Source organism: Gavia stellata, chromosome 7, assembly GCF_030936135.1.
Source record: "Gavia stellata isolate bGavSte3 chromosome 7, bGavSte3.hap2, whole genome shotgun sequence".
In the NCBI taxonomy this organism is placed as follows: Eukaryota; Metazoa; Chordata; class Aves; order Gaviiformes; family Gaviidae; genus Gavia; species Gavia stellata.
Window position 1 is genome coordinate 46,152,592 of NC_082600.1, and position 20,372 is coordinate 46,172,963.

The 20,372-nt window shown below is 45.0% G+C and overlaps 1 protein-coding gene across 4 annotated transcripts in view; it reads right to left on the reverse strand.

The window, feature by feature from the left end:
- The window catches only part of TSPAN18 (tetraspanin 18), a 135,536-nt gene that overhangs the window by 90,445 nt on the left and 24,719 nt on the right, over window positions 1-20,372 (reverse strand). Inside the window, exon 1 of one of the 4 annotated variants that reach the window (XM_059819420.1) lies at window positions 13,419-13,443. The exons of 2 other annotated variants lie outside the window; for them this stretch is intronic. The gene's annotated coding sequence lies outside the window, so the exon portion shown is untranslated. Of the gene's footprint in view, window positions 1-9,658; window positions 9,685-13,418; window positions 13,444-20,372 lie in introns of those variants that run through there. One more of the 4 variants, XM_059819419.1, reaches the window with a different exon arrangement.

The window sequence follows — 20,372 nt, forward strand, 5'->3', positions numbered from 1 at the left end:
TCCTTGCTCTTGAACCTCTCAGGGAAAAAAAAAAAAATCCAGTTTGCTTATCTTACAGTGTGGGGTTGCCATGGAAACCGCATCCCCCTGTGAGATGCTCTGTCATAACATTTCAGCACTGTACGGAAGGCTTAAAGACACAGCATCCTCTGCTCCGAGGGCTTCTGAGCCAGCCAGAGTCTTCGCAGATGAGCGGCTGTCAAACCCAGTGAAAGCCTGCAGTTCGGAGGGAGGGATAGAGAAGTAACAGTGGAAATATTCACTTGCCCAGTTCTTTGCAAAAATCCGCTTCTTGCACGGGCAATTAATATTGACCCACAAATACTTCAGTTTGGTGTAAGACACATTTTGCTGTTTGGAGAACCTGCCTCCCGACAGCCTGTTGAAAGAAAGAGTGCTGGCACCAAAACATAACCCCATCATTCTACCATGGGGTAGCACAAAAGCACCTCTTTAGTCAGGGTTTTATGTCAGATTAGTCTTTGAGCCCTGTTTTCTCAGTCCTGTCGTAAGAAAGCAGGGAAAAAGTAGCAAGCACAATAATTGCCCATAATGGGAACAGGCCTCCTAGAGCCTGCTCCTTAATTATAGGGATGGCTTCCAGGCTGTAATCACTAGGGGTTCAGATGGAAGTTCTCCAAGATCTTTGAGGGACAGAATGTGTCAGTTATTAATTAAACATATGAGGCAATTAGCCTCAAAACTTCGTAGTAAATCACTACAGCTGTGTTACTTTCGCTTTTTCCTTTGGTGAGTGCAAGTCAAATGCACAGTGCATTTCCCAGGGGGGGTCACGAGGACTGCAGCCAAAAAGCATTCCCAAACAAGACCTTTGTTGTTGGGTGGGAAAAAGTATCTGCAGAAAGCTTGTTTTCAGAAGTCAGCTACTTCACAGTCACATCCCTCATGAGAGACGATGGATTCTGCGTACGATAGCTACTCACCGCTCGAGCCGGCTGGTGTGCAAAGCAGCTGAATTCTCTCTGCCACCCCAAACAGCAGCCTGAAGTTGTTCTGGTACAGCAGGAGGAGGAAATCATTCCTGTGGGTAACGTGGTCCATATTCCACCATCAGCTATCAACTGTAATTCATTGTTTTGGAGCTTGTCAAGACTTCTGTGTCAGCAGACTCCAGCACATGTAGGACCCTGTTGCTGGTTGATCACACATTTGAAAACGAGATGCTGTGTTGTATTCTTTGCCTATCTCCAAGCTCAGAAACCAGGCCAAAACCACCATGGTTGTTAAAACCCAGTTAGTGATTTACTCCAGTAGTTGTATTCACAGACAAAACTCTCAGTCACATCAGGATAGCCTGACGTCAGTGCATTGTTAGTCCGCGTTTCGCCCTGTGGTTCAGTGCCAGAGTTGGAGATTCTATCATCTCCAAAAACCTCCGTTTGTTTCCCTACAGTTTTTCTCACATGTAGCTGACAAATGATGCAATAACTCATTATTGACAATAGTAAGAACTAGGTGGTGACCTCAGCCCTGTTTTACTCTAACATATAAAGCACTTTGTCCTCTTCCTTAGACATTTTAACATGCTTGGAGAATACACTTTGAGAAAACACACAGGAAAACTGGAGAAAAACAACACATGCAGCCTGTAATCAAGCGCTGTAAGCTTCCCCTGGTACTTGGCAAAACACTGCAAGAGGAGTCTAGGAGGCTCCTTTGGAGTCAGCAGCCACCGAATTCTCAAGAAGAATCAGATATGTTGGGTCAACCAGCAATAAGTGATGATTGCTTGCACAGTTCAGAGAACAGCAGCAGCCTGAAAGAGACCCAAGCCCACTGAAGGTTATGTAAGTTAGGGGAGAACACACATACCCTCTCGTCATGGAAGAGGATGGAATAGAGCCGATAGCACGCCAGGTAGCCATTTACCTTTAGGACAGCTGAATTTAACAAGGTGACAAATGATCGATGTGCAGAATAGTAGTACTTCATGTGTGGGCAGCTCTCATTTACAAATTTATTTTCACCCTTTGCTCAACAGGCCAGATCTAAACAAAATAAAGTGGCCTTCTATGGCACACCATATTGCCATGTTGAGCTTTTTATGATAAAAACTGGATGTAGCTTCTCATGTTCACCCCACCCCTGTCCTTGCAATTGAAACTCATGTTTGACTACCCATGTAAGCAAAGAGACATTTAATGTGAAATCTTTGCAGATTTTCTTAAATTAATTTTATCAAATTCAAACTGAAATACTGAATACTAAACGTTTCCAAAAGTAAAACTTTTTGGAATGTTTGCAGACAGTGAACAAGAAGTAAAGCAAAATTTAAAGCAAAATCTTATCCCCATCTTTGATCAGAAAAGTCTGACCTGAGTAAAGTTTAGTTGAATGAGGACTTTGGCATGGATTTCAAACGTCTCTAAAGCTTTATGCTCAGAAGCAGGTAGATAAAACTGGATATATGCAGCTACACACATCATATCTTTAACGGGACTTTTAATAGGAGACTCTCCCTACTGTTCATTGGGTTGGAAGAAACTTTTCACTTCTCTGCATAGCCCGTGCCATTCTTAATGTAGACTTGATAGCATTTGCTCAGCATCCCAAAGAAAAAAGCAAAGAGCAGGGATGAAAAGAGAGCTTGTGTTCCCTAAGAATAGAAATGCACCTTAGTTTCACATAATTAAGGTTTATTTCAGAAAAAAAAAGAAAAAACCCAAACCCCACCCCCAGGAGCTAAGTCACTTGCCATCACCCCCTTCTAGAAAGGGGCAAGAATGAACTTTCAGCAGGCACCAGTATTAAGCTGGGTTACTAAATTGGGTGTAGACAGTCAGTCATTGTACAGCCCTGCCCAGAATAGTCAGAATGTAACAGCAGAGGTAGTATTTCCATTTTCCCTAGCCAAGAAGAATTTCATACTAAACTCAAAAAATGAAAGTAATTTAACCACACTAGTACATTTAAACATTGAGGGTCCTCGACAGTCATGAAAGCAGGGAAGTTGTTCAGTATACAGGTTACCCAAGAGTAACCTGATAAAAAACAAGCATCAAAATCAACCCAAACATCAAAAGAATAATCTCTAATTAAACATACTGGGGATTTTGTCAGCCTGTTACCAAGGTCTTGATGATCTTTTCTGATTTCCCAGGGCTCAGGCAGGAATAAAGACATTAAATATTCTGCGTGTACTTGGAAGAAAATAAATGAGGGAGAACTGACACAAATAGCTTCAAATTACTCTTAAGATCCTACACCTTGTACTTACAAAAAGGTGGAACTTCACCTTGGACAACTCGGAACATACTGTCACTGCCAAACAAGCCCCAGGAACACTGTGGCCAAGGAGCTTCTGTTTTCTGGAGGTGACTGGCAAGATGCTGCACCGCTTTGCGACGCGCAGGCAGACTGCTTTTGTCCTTCAGAGCTTTCTTTTTTCCCTAACAGTTCTGGACCTCTCTGCCTAATTGCACCCACTTCATCTGTGAAGAGAGATTTATAATGGAACATAATTTTGAGGGATTAACTTCGACGCTGGTACATGGCCCATGCAGAAGTGACGGCAAAAAATTTATATTAGCTGTTGTTCCTGCCAAAGAATAACAGAAGAAGCTTATTACACAGGCAATCAAGCTCCCAAATTAGTGCTGATTTTCACCCCATACCACTTTACTGCTGTTAATGACGGGAAGCAGCAGCAAATATGAAGCAAAAAGCCATCAGGAAACTAGCTTTCAATTTCTATTGTTGAATGGGGTGACCAAAGTCCTTGTTCAGGTACAAATCTCAGAGGCAGCGAGAGCTGCAGACAGACCACAGCAAAACTGGAGGAACGATCTACTGAGCAAGGTCCTTACTGAAAGGTTCTCAGGGAACTTCTAGTCCAGCATGTCTAATTCACAGGGCTAGGAGAGCATCAATTTTCTCCCTTCCTCCCCCCCAATGAAGAATTCTCCTAGAAGCTGTGTCCAAGGCAGGGCTGAATGCTTTTGGGAGCCACATTTATCTGGCACTATCATCTCCAGAAGGTACATAGCTACAGCACAAGGAGCACTCCCTAACCCACGAGACAGAGCTACTCCCCATCCCCTGTGACACCCCCAACAATGTGAGGGCACTTTCAGCAATTTGGGACCATCTGTGGGGACTGTCCCAGCCCTAGCCAGAGCTTAACCTGAGATATTTAGATATGTGTCTTAACCCATGGAGACCCCAGTACTAACTATAACAGTAGGCATCATGCTCAGGCCTCTGTCTAGACTTTCTCTACAAGTCTCTTGGAACGGAGTCCAAGTGGACAGGATTTTCACTATGAACAAGTGTGAATTATGGTGCTTAAAATACTGCCATTGCTGTGATTCACTACCAGTGCGATACTACTGACAGGCCTGAACCACTGGAAGAGAAATAAATCTGGAAAAACAAGAGAAAGCGGTCCCCTTCCTAGTATTCAACAGAAGAAAGGAGGGTTCTTTGGGATCCGCCATCTGAGACACTCGAAGGCGCAAGCCAGCCTTAAATATCCACAATACGATGTGCTTATTAGAAAGGAAGGCTAGAAACAAATCCTCTACCCCAGAAAGGCCATGACACGTTGTAACCAGAAAGTTCACGCTGATCACATTTGGCTTCACTTCAAAGAGATCCTGACTCCCCACATCACCTGAACAGTTTTCTGTTCCCTGTGCTTTCTCACGTGCTGTTGATGCCTCCTTGCAGTTAGTTAAAAACTTCTTTCCTTTCTCCAGACTTTTACACCTTATAGGCAAGAGGCAACTTCTGCCATGGAAGCATCTTGCAGGACTCAAGCGCCCATCTACACAAAATCATTTCTGTTCACGTTTTCTTTCGAAAGCAGTCTAATGCCTTGTTCAGCTCTCACTGATAGCAGTTGGATTTCTTCTATCAAGTTCCAAGCTGGAGCCATCTTAACTGAAATGGTGTACATATGTAAAGTTTGTCCATAGTTTGCACAGAACCTCTGTGGATTAATCCAACCAAATAAAGATTGCTGTCATAGATAACTGAAGACCCATAAAAATGAGGCAAATCTCCTTACAACATGCCTAAGAGGTTACACATAAAATATTTATTCTTATTCTTCTATTTTCTGCTATTTGACACCACGCTTCCCATATGGATTCGTTGTTGGCCCCAGCTATAAACCTCTCTATATAGTCTCTCTTAAAACTATTATTTAGCAAGACTGGTTACCTCTGTTCGCACTATGCATGGCCATTCTTATGGCTGAGTAGAACAACTTTACAGAGAATACTCAATTATCCCAACACCTCCAACTGCTACTGAAAGAAGGCATTGCAGTCGGAGGCGGCAAGGGAGAGACCTGTCCATAGATGAACTCTGCTACAGGAATGCCTCGGTCACGTCATGTACGCCTGAGCGTGGCGAGAGCAGGCTGACAGTCTGGGCCCGACAGCTCTGTGACATCCCTTCTGTTCACTTGCTAATAGAGTCTAGAAAAGCTTTTTATGGTAGCTGGCAGAAGCAATAATAGTAACTTGAGATATGTTCGTGCTACACTTACTTTGCTAGCGTTTGGTTTAATGGCATACTTTCATAAATTCTCAAGGTAGATCCCTTCACCAGGGAACACTCAGATTAGACCAGGACAGCTATCTTTAAGGATTCAAAGACCTACCTGGTAATTTTGCCGAGGAGTAACTGTGAGTCTCCACTCTGCAAACCGGTGGGTCAGTCCAAGGTGCAGCATGAAAGGACTACTAGACAGATATTTAAGTTATGGCTTCAAAGTAGTTATTACGCACTGAATAAGCAGTACCATGGGTGACAGACTGGAGGGTAACGTTAAACAGGGTAGACGCAGCCGTAAGTTGAATGAGGTAAGGGACAAACGCATGGTTGTATCGTGTGCTGCAGGCAGTGCACGGGGCTAACGCTGAGGAAGGGGAGCAGGCAGGGACTACAGCTCATTAGCCCCTCCAGAAAAATCTGCTCCCAGCCTCCAAAAGCATGCTTTTCATAAATCAGCCAACAGCTCCTTAGTGTACAACCTCACCATCAACACCGCAACACAGGGAGCGATGCATCCAGGCAGGGATGGCTCTGAAGTGCTACGCCAGCAGAAGTAGCAAAGTAAATTACAACACTGTCCTCAGTGCCATTATGGAAAAAGAACAGCTGGAGACAAGATTTTGAAATATGAATTGCTCACAAAGAAAGCGAACACCATACTGTAATCCAGATAACAAAGCACATTTAATGTATGTATAGCTGGGGTGCCTGATAGCATGAGAGCCCGTTAAAGGACCACAGGCTGCCAAAAATACACTTCAAGTGAAAAAAACAAAACATAACCACAACAAAAACCACGTGAAGCCACACACGCAATGGAGAAGGGGTAAAAAAGAATACATTTTGCTCATAAGGCCACAAACCATACAAAGGGGCCTTCAGTTCCACAAGCTCTACTGCTGGACACTCACGTCTGCAGCACGGCCAAATCAAACACACCACAGCTAGATCCGAGTAAGGCGATATCGTAGCGCTGTGCGGAGATGCAAGCTCAAGTCCCAGCAGCACCGTGGACACTGCACCCTACCTATTTAAGGTTCTGTGCACTAGTTGTACTGATATAGTTGTACTAATTCCAGTTCCAGAAGCACTTTCCTAAACACTATCTCTCGCATCTCTTCAGCACGGTATAGTCAAGCGTAAAAGTTACTTTTACACCTCTTTATATTTCTCTTCCCCACTTTCTGTAGTTCTGTGTCTCTCCTTGTAAAGAGGAGAGCAACATCAGTTAAGCCATCCAGCAACTGTAAAGGTTATGGTTCCTTCTTGAAAGGGACACTACAGCCATGAAGCTACCGCTACAATTAGTGATTTGAAGTCTAATGGAGCAAGAAGCAGCAAACTACGCAATAAAAGTTTTAGAGAACATCCACACTAAGCACACCAAGCGCACATTAGGCTAGGAGCAGCTGTGGCCATACCAATTTCAAGGTACCCAAGATGACTTTTACATGTGCCTGAAAAAAACCTGCTTCATTCAACACTTTTTAAGCCTGATTGAATCAGACAGTCTCAGCGGTTCTCACATAGGAGGCACGCAAGTTCAGCAGCTACGAGCACTCTCTTCAGTGGTATGCTCATGCCCTTTAAGCTTACTTTAGATATCACACTCAAAAGCCAGACTGCTTCATTAAGCTGTCCAGGGATACAGATCTGGTCGAGCCAGACAACATCTCTACAGCAGCAACACCACTAAGGGCAGGATCATGTTTTGCTTTTCATACTGGGCTGGCTGTTGGAGCTGGGAGATGGTAGCCCAGACCAGGAATCGGGAGCAGCCACTAGCCACGCTGGCTCCGGTAGAGACCTCCTTATCTTGGCAAGTCTGCTTTGGCAGCTCCGGTGGCAGCCCGTGGTGCCTCTGTGTCTTGGCTTTCTCATCCACGTAACAAGGGGAGCACACAGCATTTCTGTATCTCACTAGAGTGCTGCATTACCTGTGCTTTGCTCACCACGAGAAAGAGACCAAACAGTACGCTTCCTCAGGTAGACGCATCAAGAGACAAGCTCTAGTCCCAACTTGAAGGATATATGAAAAATTAATATCTTTGAGCCTCCTTTATCCCCATCAGCAAACCACCCACCCTGTAATTTGCTTTGAAATAAGGGAAAAAGCACTAATTGTTCAGAATTATTCGCTGGCTGAAACACCAACATCTACGAGTATACATTCTCTGCAGACATGAACTTGCTCTATCCCAGGGCTTGGGAAAGTACCAGTTCCACTGGTGCACAGCACGATCTTTTGAAAGCCTCACCGCGGCACGCACTACATGCACTTGCCTGCCTGAACTTCGATTTTAAACCAGAACAAATATATTAATGTGAAATGTTCAAGACACGTCTGAGCAAGTTATTTCCAGCCCATTTTTCCTGTGAACATCTAACAAAACTGAAGTTTACATTAAATATACACTGAGGATTTTCTCTTTTCTTTTGAGGGCAATCAGCATCCGAGTTCCTCTGCCCCAGGAGGTACTGGCACAATCCACTCTGATTAGACACAGGAGGGGGAGCAAACAGACAATTACTCTGATAACAATCTTATCTGAGGACAGAAATGAGATTAGCTGCTTAGCTGCAGTGATTCTTCCTCAAATATAGTGTTAAAAGGACTGACTAACACAACATGGGACAGAGAAGAAATTTCCCTACGGAGCACATTGGCAAGTAAAGCAAGGTGCAATTCTTTCCTTACTGGTCCCTTTCAAGCGGGGAGAATTATCTGTTAGGACCAAGTGGCCACAAAGAGCACAGGTTCCTGGCTAGACATCTTCCTGACAACGCAGCAGCTGGGCAATTTCTTCCTTCTAGTCTTCTACTGTTACACAGAATCTTATGAGCAAGAAGCGGTGAGGGAGATTGGCTGGGATCCTTCCCTGCCGACAGGGAACGACTCCATCCCACTGTCCTTCCTACTATTTCATATTTGTAGGCTACTCTCAAAACTCTCAGATGGCAGAGCACGCGTTAGCTTTTCATGAACCTCATGAACAATGCTGTTGGGAAGCCCTCCTCAGTTTTGATTTTATTTCTCTAACTCGATCCCATTCTTTTTAGTTATTCCCTTTACAATAGCCAAACTAACCCCTTTCCCCTGGGTGTTTACAGCCTGCACATCTCTGGAACGATCTCCAGTAACAGATAGGGCAACATCAAAGGATATTAACTGAACTTCTCCGAGATAAGGATCCCCGATAAGTCTGCACTTAAATCTCACAAAGACAGGATAATTAATATAGTAATAGGACAGAAGCCAAACTGCTCAGGAGGTCGCTTACACCATACCTACACCAACAAGTTTACACACTGGGAGCTTATAGGTATTCCCTGCAACGGACACGACAGACAAGACTTCTCAAGGTGCCAACGTTGTTGCTGGTAAATCCAGATGCTGTCGGCTCTGCTCTGCAGCTGGGGGAACGTGTGTGTGTAAGGAGTCTGGGGGGTCTTCAGCCATCAAGCTGCAAATTTTTTATCCTCAATACAGCAGTTTCATGAACCCTTTACATTGCCCGGTTGCAGGAAAGGGACAGAGACCTACAAAACAGATTCACCAGAATGCGGTGCCCAGAAAGAATAACAAATTTCAACAGCCTGGGTAAATCAAGCTGTTGGCAATTTGAAAACTGATAAAAGAAAAGTTACTAGCAAAAAGGCAGAGAGGTAAACTTTCTTCCTGCAGTGTATGATAGCATTGTGCTTCAAGATTTGCAGTTTTCTTTATAAGTCTATTTAGACTAAGACGAATATCCTTATAAAAATACATAAGTAAGCAACACAAGAAGAGGGCCAACTGCTCTACTTCTGCTTTGCTGATCTGAATTCACAAGCATTTATTTAGTTATAATCCTTCATACAGGAAGTTTATTTACGCAGACAGGGATTTCTGAAATTCTGCAGGATTAGTCAATCTACAGCATTCTCAGTGCCCGAATTTTAGCATCAGAATTACACTGCCTGGATATTCAATGCCTAGAGTAAATATTTGGGCTGATGAAGGTTAAACAGATTAGTCAAGATGAAGCCAGGCTTCTCTGCTTATTTACTCAGGAGCTTCAATATTGCTCTTCTTCATTTAAGAAGCCTAGTTTAAAAGAAAAACCCACAAAAGCAACAAACAAAACATACTTACCCAACCTGAAGTGAGGCAGCACCGAGGTTTCTATCATCTTCAGGCTGGGTATGCATGTGACAAAGCCACACGCCGAATCACAAATCACAGAATCTCGCACTCCTTGGCCTCCTTATGGGAAACGTGCAGAAGAGACAACAGCTTCAGCACAAGCTTGCTGCTCCCAGTTTCAGCTGCACCAGGGAAATGGGATAAACAACCCCCCACCCGGTTCTATTCAAAAGCAAGAGGGAAATAATTGGTGTGAAAACCATTTGCAGTTCAGTTACACTTTTGAGATGTGAAGAGGCAGTTATGCACAGGACCATCTGAGACCTGATCCTGTCCCTAAGTCCTACTGTGGAGAGGATTTCCAAACACTCTCAGCAACGCCACACATCAGCTTTCATCAAAATCAGCAATAAATTCCCAGCCGTTATAGGCAGAGCGGTGTGAAAACTAAAGCCCAATTCCGGAGCCCACCTTCTGTATCCCCCAAGCTTGCAGTGCCATTTTTCCATGGCACGTCAAGCGCCGGATCCAAAGCCCCTCCGCTGCCAATAGGCTTTGGATCAGTCGGTGAAGGAATAGTAGTTAAGCGTTCGAGTCGGAAAGCAAAACTGTTTGATTTCACTGTTTGACACATGTAGATTAAGATTGAAAGCAAAAGGACAAGCTATTTAATAAAAAGAAAAGACTATGTGTCAGCAGGTACAAAGCTAGCCCAAGCTAAGAGTTTGAGGAGGAGCAGGCAGGCATTAGGAGTTCACCTTTCAGTCCATTTATTCAGTTTCAATTTCCGAATTGATTTTATTTAAAGGCACAGACATTAAAGCGTTTTCTATTAAAGCATCAGGCAAATAAAACTTGTGTTTCAACTAAATGCCTCTGCAGAAAACCACTCTCACTCGCGGTCTTTCCACCCTTCGCTACCACGTGCCATCCATCCATCCCCGCTGAGGTTGCGTCTTGTTTACCGCACTCTCAAGAAAATTTGTGTACAAATTTCAGACACTTTGGAAGAGGAAAAAGTGCCTTCCCTCCTATCCACATTTGCTCTGAACAGATGTAGCATTCCTAAGAAGCTCTCAGCTGACTGCCTTTGAAGTCTGAAGAAAAAGGAGGGGGGGGGAAAGGCTTGACCTTGAAAGCTACATTTCTTCCCTTAAAAGAAGAAGTCTCCAGGGACTCCTCAGAGAAATAAAAAGCAAATTCTCCAGATCCTTATCTCATGCTATTTTTGAGAGGCTTTTGTTTTGTTCCTTTGCTCTCGTCGTGTTTTGGATTAAAGGACTTCCACAGACACGGCACACATGCAAGCGGACTGTTCACCGTACCGGATTTGTGCCCCCCCGTGCCAGGCTGAGCCAGCCCCCAGGCTTCAGTCCCAGACCTGCCCAGGGAACGCGCAGAACCCGCTGCGACAAGAAGAATTTTACGGCAGGCAGCTTGCTAGGAGAAGTTTTGCGAACGTAAAGCCTTGACCCGAAGTGAATTCCCACCCACAAGCGCTCCCCCAGCACGTCCCCCCTTGCGATGGGTCGGGCCCTAGACAGCACTTAAACAGCACGCAGCCTCGCACGCCAACACCCCGTGGAGTCACGCCGTGGCCTCTCGCGCTACCCTGGTCGGAAATACCGTTATTTCAGCAGACACAGCTTGCACTTACCCCAAAATTGCCAGTGGTGACTAAGTTAACTTTAACATGGCAAAAAGGGGCTGCTTCTCCCGTTTTACTTCCCTCTGGCTGCTGCCGTGTCCTCGGCGTTCCTCTCCTCCTCTCCCAAGCTCAGCTCCTCCTCTGTTAGTCTGCCCTATTAACCTTCCCCATATCCCACCCACCCAAATTTGCACATTATTAAACATCCAGAGCCTTTTGTTCAAGGTCCTTAAACAAAAGCGTAGCTCCCGCATTTCCTGGCAAGAGGTGCCTTATACTCAGCAATCACTTCGGGCAGCTCTAATAGACTCATTTCTCCCAAACACAAAAACAGGGCGCGCCAGACAGGCGAATTCAAGGACACGTCCTTTCCTGAATTCCACAGAGCAAGATAAGCCTATGAGCCTTGCACTTACTTTATCTTAACTAAGAGGCTTCCCCCATTCACCCACCCAGTGAAAAACTAATTATTTACCGCTGAGGCACGGAATAGGTTAAAGTTTCCTCTGTCTTGCCTCAGCTCCCTTTGTAGATTAGGGGAAAACAATGAAGTCTCCGCACTTTGTGATATTGCTAATGCTTCCTGCGAGGATCGCAGCGCCGGCTGCAAAGAGGATTATGATTACGGTTTAAAAGGAGTGCGCGCCGTACTGCCGCAAGAGGCACAGGCTTATCAGAAAAGAAACCAAGCTGCCCCCAAACTATGCACGTGGGACTCTTGCCTGCCTTCAGTCTGGCTGATGGCTCTGCCTCAGATCGCACACCCGCTTATCAGGAGTGATAAAGCGGCAGCTGAGCTTGCAGGGGGCACGGGTGGGTGGGGGATAAAGGAGTAACGCTGTGCAAGCAGCTTGCATACGTTCACCATCAGTACACACAGCCATGTTTACAGATCATCCCACCACATTCGTCTGCATCAAAACACGGAGCTGGCCGGGGCGCGGCAGAGCACAGGGGCTGCGCATTCCTGGCCGCGGTTGGGAAATCTTGAAAGAAAAAGTGTTGGTGGAGCTGTACGAGCTGTGGTGACGTTGGTTGGCCTTCCACAGGCAGGACTGCAAATGCTTTGAAAAGCCCAGCACCATTAGTTAGATCTGCTCTGAGGTACAGCTTCAAGTGCTGGTGAAGGGCCTCTGTCAGCCCTTTCAGTCTCACTGCTGAGCACAGAGCTGACTCAGGCGAAGAAAGAGCAAGAAATTGCCACCGAGCATTCATAAGACACATTTTCCATCACTCTGGGCTCCCTAAGGTACTATCAGCGAGACAGCAGTTTACTCACACCCATACATCTCTACCAGCTATGACAAAAGAGACACAGCACAATTTGTTTTTTGCAATACTAAGGCTTTGGCCAAACCAGCCATCAAAAATTCCTCGACTTCAAGGAGTGCTTCACCTAAGTGGCAGGACAGCTAATGCCCAGGTCAGAATGCCACTTCCCCCCCCCAATAGTTGCACAGTTCAAACCAGCCAGCACAAGAACCTGAGTCTTCTTGAAGTCTCACGTTTGGGGTAGACACATCCTGCCGATGTGCGAGAGGGTGGTGGTGATGTGGCTGTTGGTTTGCAGTTTTTTTTGTTTGGTTTGGTGGTTGTTTGTTTCTTTTTTGTAAACACTATCACTGTGCTTGTTCTTCTCCAAGTTATTTGTACAACTGATGCAAGCTGAAGTTACAGAGATATTCCCCTCACCCCCGATTCTGTTCAGAGGGGTTTAATAGCTCCCTATCTGCTTGCTAGAGGCTAGAACAGCAAGCAGTAGCATCAACGCATGCTCTCGTGGATTTTCACAGGCTGAGAAATCACTGAGCTTCACCCCCTCCCCAGGCCTCCCCCAGCATGGCACTGTCTCATTACAGAGCGTTGGTTGAAGCAGTCTTTGCCACCTCCCACCACACACCAGAAAAGCCACAGACCAAACCCTCCAACCAGTTGTAATATTGAAGAAAGCAACCGTTTTAAGATGCTCATAAGGTACTTCCATGAATAGTTGCATGCCTTCAACCAAGCTGTTTGGCTCCTGCAGAAGACGAAGGTGTCAGAGCCAGTGGAACTGGATGCTTTTAGCTAACGAAAACAAACCTTCTTGTGCTGGTACAATTCACGCGCCTCTCTACTAACCTTGGCTGCTGGCTGCCAGACTCGCCTGGGTTCCCTCTCTATCCACTTTTCCTTACCGTTAATCTCTGTAGAAGAAAAGAAGAAATGGAGCTGAAAGACCAAAGATTTGGTTTTTAAAACCAGAACACACACTAAACCAGAAACTTTCCCGTTAAAGCACAAGTTTGTTGAAGGCAGGTTAAGGGACTTGCAAGCTCCCGCAGAGATCTGAATTCCAATTGACCCAATGTTTCTGAAGCTCTCCTATTCTCCAAGAACAACGGAGACAGACACAGTTGCAATAATAAATAAAGTCACTGTCTTTCAAATCTTAATCCAGTCATCATGTAGGCCCCGCGCCTTGGGAAGGCAAAACTTCAGTGCGTTTCTCATTTTCACATCCCGAAAGCCAGGTGACTTAAGGTATGCAAGGAAACTTCATAGCTCAGGAAAGAATGTCCTGCTTGATGCTAAGTGTTTTACAGACTATCTAAGAGGATTAATAGGATGATTTGATAACAGGTTCTGCACAAGGTGACAGTGAGAGGAGAGGCAACCTTAGCAAGGAGGACCAACACAAAAGCAGCAGAAAAACCATCAAAAGAAATCTATTAAGGTGAGGGCTGAATAAGCAGGCTTAAGAAAAAACAAATTGATAGAGTGGATTCAGGTCTTGATAAAGGCACTTCATCATCACCTCTGCAGACAAGTCATTTTCTTTTGGGCAACATGGATATTGAATTGCATCAGAAGCAGCTTTCCACTCAAATCTAGTCGATATGTCTCTGCTCCTTCCAGCCTCAGTGGCTTAGATAGAGAGACTTTGACTGACAGTGGCATATATCATCAAACTATAGAGACCTTCGATACCCTCTGCAAAGGGGGCCCATCCACAGGGTGGGCTGTTGATTTAAAACAAAGGAAAAGCAGACAGAGTAAGCACGTCACTTTGCCAGGCTACCACTAGCAGTGATACAGATAGAAAAAGGTTTTGCAAAGGGCAGCTCTCAAAGTTTGGGCAGAATCATCAAAATTGCTGTCCAAGAGAAGGCTGGAAGCAAGGAATCTAAAGTAGACATGTAGGTAAACTACATCTCTGTCCCATTTGAGAATGCAGGACTAAGCCTGCATAAACTCCACCTTAATCAAGATTTAACTGAAGATACAAGTTATCCAAGTAACTAAATGTCTGACTTTCAGTCGAGACAAGGTACACAGAAAATTGCACTGCAGCCACAGTACACAGGAGAAGCCAGAACAATTCATCTTAAAACATGTCGTCTTCCAACACGAGCCTTAATATCAAATGCAGTGATTCATTTTATAACCTGCACAGACTCACCAACGCATTTCTCACAGGTCATCCCTACCACAGCAACAATCGAACCAGGCGAGACTGAACTGACCACATCACACCGAGGAGCTCCACACTTCTGTGGCCTCTTGAGCCTCCTTACCTGAAGGACATTTAGCACTCTAAACACTTTAAACTGAGGAGTGCGTGCTGCCCTACATGGACGTATCTCACTCTGCCTGTACAGAGATTTTGGTCTATCAACTTTCAGAATGCAATTTATACATTTCTAAAATCAATGAGAATCCCTAAGCTCTTACAAAGGGAAATGAAAAATATTACTGTCAAACGCCCATCAAACCTAGAAGCCTAGGTGACTGTCGTACATTAAAGAAATTAAAAGGCAGCATTTGAGACAGGAATGGGAAGAGCATATGATAGCTTGAAAGGCTCTGATTAAAGCTCTCTTAGTATCAAAATTCAATTTCTTTCAGGTTTTGCAAACAACAACAGCTTTGAGCTGAATGCTGCCAACCTGCCTGCAGCCTTTGAGGAGATTAGGTTATTACCAGCCAACTACGAGAATCTGAATTCCAGTATTAATCCTAATTCCCATTTAACCACATCTTCATTGTGCAGTGAAAGCTGGCTGTGCATGAACTTGCGTATGCATTCTGCCACGTGCAATGATCTGTGCCACAAACAACAGATACGAAATCTCACGTACGTTTAAGAAATACTTTCTGACCTTGGTTTCCAGAAAATCCCAGTAAAGGAGAAAGACTGGAGCTGGAGAAAAGAGTGGGCCAAGCGGGATTGATTTCTGGGAGATGATGGGAATGGGACAGTTTCCAGCCTAAAAGCTTTTAGCAACCAATAACAGGAGATTTCAGCCCAGGCTTGGAAGAAAACAGGATGCATAGCCAAATCACAAGGACATAGAACCATCTGGGACCCTGGCCCCATAACGCTGCAGCGGTGCTGCCAGCGTCACGTCGCCGGTACCAAACAGCTCAGATCATAACCACTGGGACTGCAGAAAGCACTGCCCATCACCGTGGTCACGCTCACTCTGCCAAGATAAGTTCTTGGGGGCAAAAGATTCAAGACTTCCTCTGAGCAAGCCCTCGTTCCCCTCTCCTCCTAGAGGTCCTGAAGCCAGCATGGCCCACCTCACCCCCCCCAGCCGCTGAGCCCCTGGGGATCGGGTCTGACCAAGGCGAGACCACCCCACTGCCCACTGGTGCAAAGCCACTTGCCGCAATTCTTGGTCTCCTCAAGTTGCGCTGACGCAGGCTCCCTACAAAAGCTTTTGCTAACAGCCAGCTCTTCCTATTGTAAATGCAGGGGAGCCAAAGTGCCATCCTACATCTTTTCCAGCATCATTTTTACACCAATTGCCTTTCAAACCCCATTATGGCAGCCAAACTGGGCATGGCTCCAGGCTGCCAAGGCTTGCTGAATCATCCATGGGCAAGATCAGGTCATTCAGTACCTCCTGGCATTCCTTAGCAAGGTACTGATCCTACAGACAAAGGAACTGAAGATAAGGACAGACTGCTGCTTGATCTACTATCAAACGGGACAATTTTAATTCAGTTAAAAAAAAAGATCTCTCAGATATTTGGAAAAATCCCAGTAATGTTTCCTGTGTTTAAAGCACAAAAATCCACTGCAGATAAAAGGAACCTTTCAGGAAAAACATTCCCAAGAGAACAAAAATGTGTTTGGCACCAGTGCCTGTTACAGGGAAGAGGACCTCCCTCCTGGCAAGGGAGTCAACATCTGCTGGAAAAGGCAAACTTTCTTTTTCTTTTTTTTAAAGCAGGTACAATAATTGCTGAAAAATCTCTATTTCCATCAACCCCAAACTCAGCAGCCTGAACTCCCCGAACCAAAAACATTATGAGATTTAGGGACAATATCCTCTAATTGGAGGCACAACTAGATTTTCCTTCTCCTTGCAACTGGCTATTACCTATTGCTTCGTCAGCAGAACACCCAAGTGAAGGCCCCAATAAAGTTACAGTACACTGGAGCAACCGTAGGCTGTACATCAACTGAGCTGTGGTAGCTCTCCATGTGCATGCTCATCCGCTGCAGCTGACGTGAGGTAATTTAATGTAGCAATGATAGAGTTCAGCTGAACTGCATTACCTTTCATTTGCCATGGGCTAACACCACACACATGGTCAACAACCACAGCTCATCCAACAGCTAGTAATGTGACTGAGTGCCTGGCTCCTGGAATACTGCAGAGTGGTTCATACACCCTTTTTGCCCAACTTCAAGCCAATATTTGAACCAAGCACTTTCCCTTTTCCAGAAGGTGTCCTACCCATCATGCTGGTGCATATCCAGCAAGGTGTCTTCAGGCTTGAGAAGCTGGAAATATGAAGCTTCTTGGTGGAAATAATTACTGCTACAATGAAGACTGAAATCTCTCAGAGCATAACAACTCCAACATGCCAAACCTCTCTTTCTCCTATAGGAAAGCACAGATATGTCCAGTCTGAGCAACAGGGGAACTTTCCCTGTTTATTCTCATGGGCTGATCTCCTACAACCCTTCTCACCTCAGAAACATAGGCTAGTACATGCAAACGAGGCCAACAGCTGTGGGATGGCAACTTCTAGACTGTGGTTTCTGACAATCAGACAATCACAATTTCAGCATCCCTTCTTTCCTCATGCAGAAAGGAGAATTGGGCTTTTAAATTATGCAGGCAATTAAAAAAATAAAAGCAGCCAGAGATTCCTATTCTATCATGCACAAGAATTACTCTCCCAAGGCAACCCTAAATAAAACGAACACCTGCGCTGCTTTCTATCAAAGAGGGTGACCCATTCCCTTCCAATAAACACCCTTCACAGACCACGCCTGCATATCCCACTACCCCTTTGGCCGGCCCAGCAACCTGCTTTACAGGCTCATCCAAATGCCCAACTCTAAATGGCATGTTTCTGGAGAAATAGTAGAGGATTTAGGTTTGCATCTGTGCTTAGTTTAATCTGCAGAGATTAACTGCATACTTAATCACAGAAGTGAGGTTGGTATGTCATGTACATACATTGCTCTGTAAATCCTACTTTTCCCACTGCCAATACCTTCATCTTCTAGCATGAAAGAAGGGGTTGTGGTGGAAGAATGCAGCTCAGGCTCCCTTCTCTTTACACACACAAAAAACCAAATGGAAACTGCAAAGCAGTTGCACCGTTTAAGATTTTTGTCTGCAAAACAACTATGGACACAATAAGAGCCATCCATTTATGCATGCAATCTTAGATTTTCAAGATTAAGCAAAACAAAAGAAAACAAGTAACAAGTTAGTTAGAAAAATTTCTGGGGGAATCATTTCTTATTAGAAGATATTGTTTGCAATGCCTAAAGCCACACATTGAGAAATGTAAGAATCAGAGAGAGAAGATTCCACTGAAATTGAGATTGACAAGTGGATTGTAACTGTCCATGCTGGGAAAAATACAAAGCGAGGTGGGGAGGGATGGAGAATATTTATTCCTTCTCCCAAATATATAAATACACACACACAGTCTTAAAACAATAAATTTGCTAAAAGCCACACAGGAAATCACGGTCAACACCTATAGTAGATGTTGCAAGTACCCCAATGCTTAGTGCACTATGCACCAGCCATATCTTCATATCATTTGGAACAATCCAAATCAAAACAGTTTTCCTAAAAGCCAATCTCCCCAGTGTCCTATCCAATCTAGCTTTGGATGCCCCAAGCAAAGCAATACCTCATCATACACATGCTGAATGAGAAAGGAAAATCCTATTCCAGTCTCTCAGTACTCACCAACCCCTTTACCTTGACTTCATCCGACATCCTCCTGATACCAAGCTCAAAGAGATCCCTGCAGCAATCCTTTTTATACTGCCTGCCCTTGCTCCTTCCCCCAAGTGTTACGTATTGGCAACCATACTCTTCAGCTGCAAAAGGGAAAACACTGATGCTCTGAATATAAGCTGGCAGCTAATATTTAACAGTAAATATGACTTTTAAAAAGTTAAAAACAAAACAAAACTTTGAAAGTTCATTGAAACCTGAAAGCCACAACCTTGATGGCAAAAATAAACCTGCAGCTCAGTGATTTGGGCTCTCCTGGGGGCTGAAATTGCCTGGCTAGTCCTGATTAAAACAATAAGCAGAGACAGACCCATTGCTCTAAGATATTTCAGAAACAGCTAAAGGAATGACTGAGTCTCATGGGTTTAATAACACTCGCAATTTCAGTTATTTATATTGCCCGTTATCCAAGTATTTACCTGGCTCCAAAGCGGAACATTAACAGAATGTCTGTAGAGTTGCATGAGATATTCCTAACATGTCAAAAACCTCAGCCAAAAACCTAAATAAAGGGAACAGAAGTTCCTCACAGATACAGATCGTATCCCCAGAGGAGGATGCCTGCTTGCCTCCTGTGCAGATTTAACCAGCCCAGCTGCTTTGGGCAGCAACAGCAGAGTAGCCACAGCAGCACAGAGCTACTGCAAATACCATATCTGCTCAGCATCTGAGACGAGCCCTGCTGCCCAGCTCACAGCTGCCACGCAGCAAACATACACAATGCTCTGAGCTGTGTGTCCACATAGAGCCCACGTCTTCCCTTGCCTTGCCATCCGAACCAAGAGAGCCAGGAGAGTCACGGAATCACAGAACCACTAAGGTTGGAAAAGACCTGTAAGACCATGAAGTCCAACCATGAAGTCCAACCATGAAGTCCAACCATGAAGTCCAACCATGAAGTCCAACCATGAAGTCCGAGTCTCCTTGGTGGAAAAACTAGAGCAAGCAAACAGAGGACATACCCGCACTTCTATAGGAGACTTGTGTTCTACCTGCCGCAGGTGGGATGATCCATCCCATCCCATGGCCCCTGAGGTTGAGGTGCTGTGGCGGTGGCAGAACTCCCCGCAGCCACACAGACCTCTCGCACAACAGAGGCATCTGTGACACTGCAGAGAGGGTGCGTGTCCCAAAAACCAGGTGGGCAAGCACCAAGCCTCCAGCCTGCTCCCCGAGTCACCCCAGAAGGGGCCACAGGAGTCATCCAGCCACAGTAAACTCATTACGACTTCTTTTTTTTTTTCCTTTGGGGGGGGTGGTGGTGCAGGGAGGGAGGTCCTCAGCCCTCAGGATGTTGGTTGCAGAGCGTACCTGACCTACACCACACCTGCAGATTGCCTCAACGGCGCATGCAGAATTGGTCTGTCCAATGGGTGCATCATTCTTCCTTATCACTGGGAGAAGTTGTGGCTAACAGACGAAAAGCTACTTAAAACTTGATTTCTGGCTGGTCTGTCCTTTTGCAGTTGAATAACATCATTCTCGCCTCCCCTCCAACAGCTCCATATGTTGAAAGGGTTAAAAAAGACAGCAGAACCATTAGCATTTTGATAGCTTTCCACACATGTGCAGCAAAAAGTCTTTAAAATTCATTGCACTGAGATAATCCTTCAAGTTTAGCATTTCCTCCTCAGCTTGAGGCAACCAACTGGTTTTCCTCCCCTTAATACCCTAATAGAAAGCTCCAAGGAGCTGCCAGGCTAGAAGTCTCAAATACGCTCAAGAAAAGCAGAGTCCTGAAGCTCAAGAGAAGCCAGGTAAAGTGTCTGGGGTTTAATTAAGAAACAACTATAGGGGCATCATCTTAGAT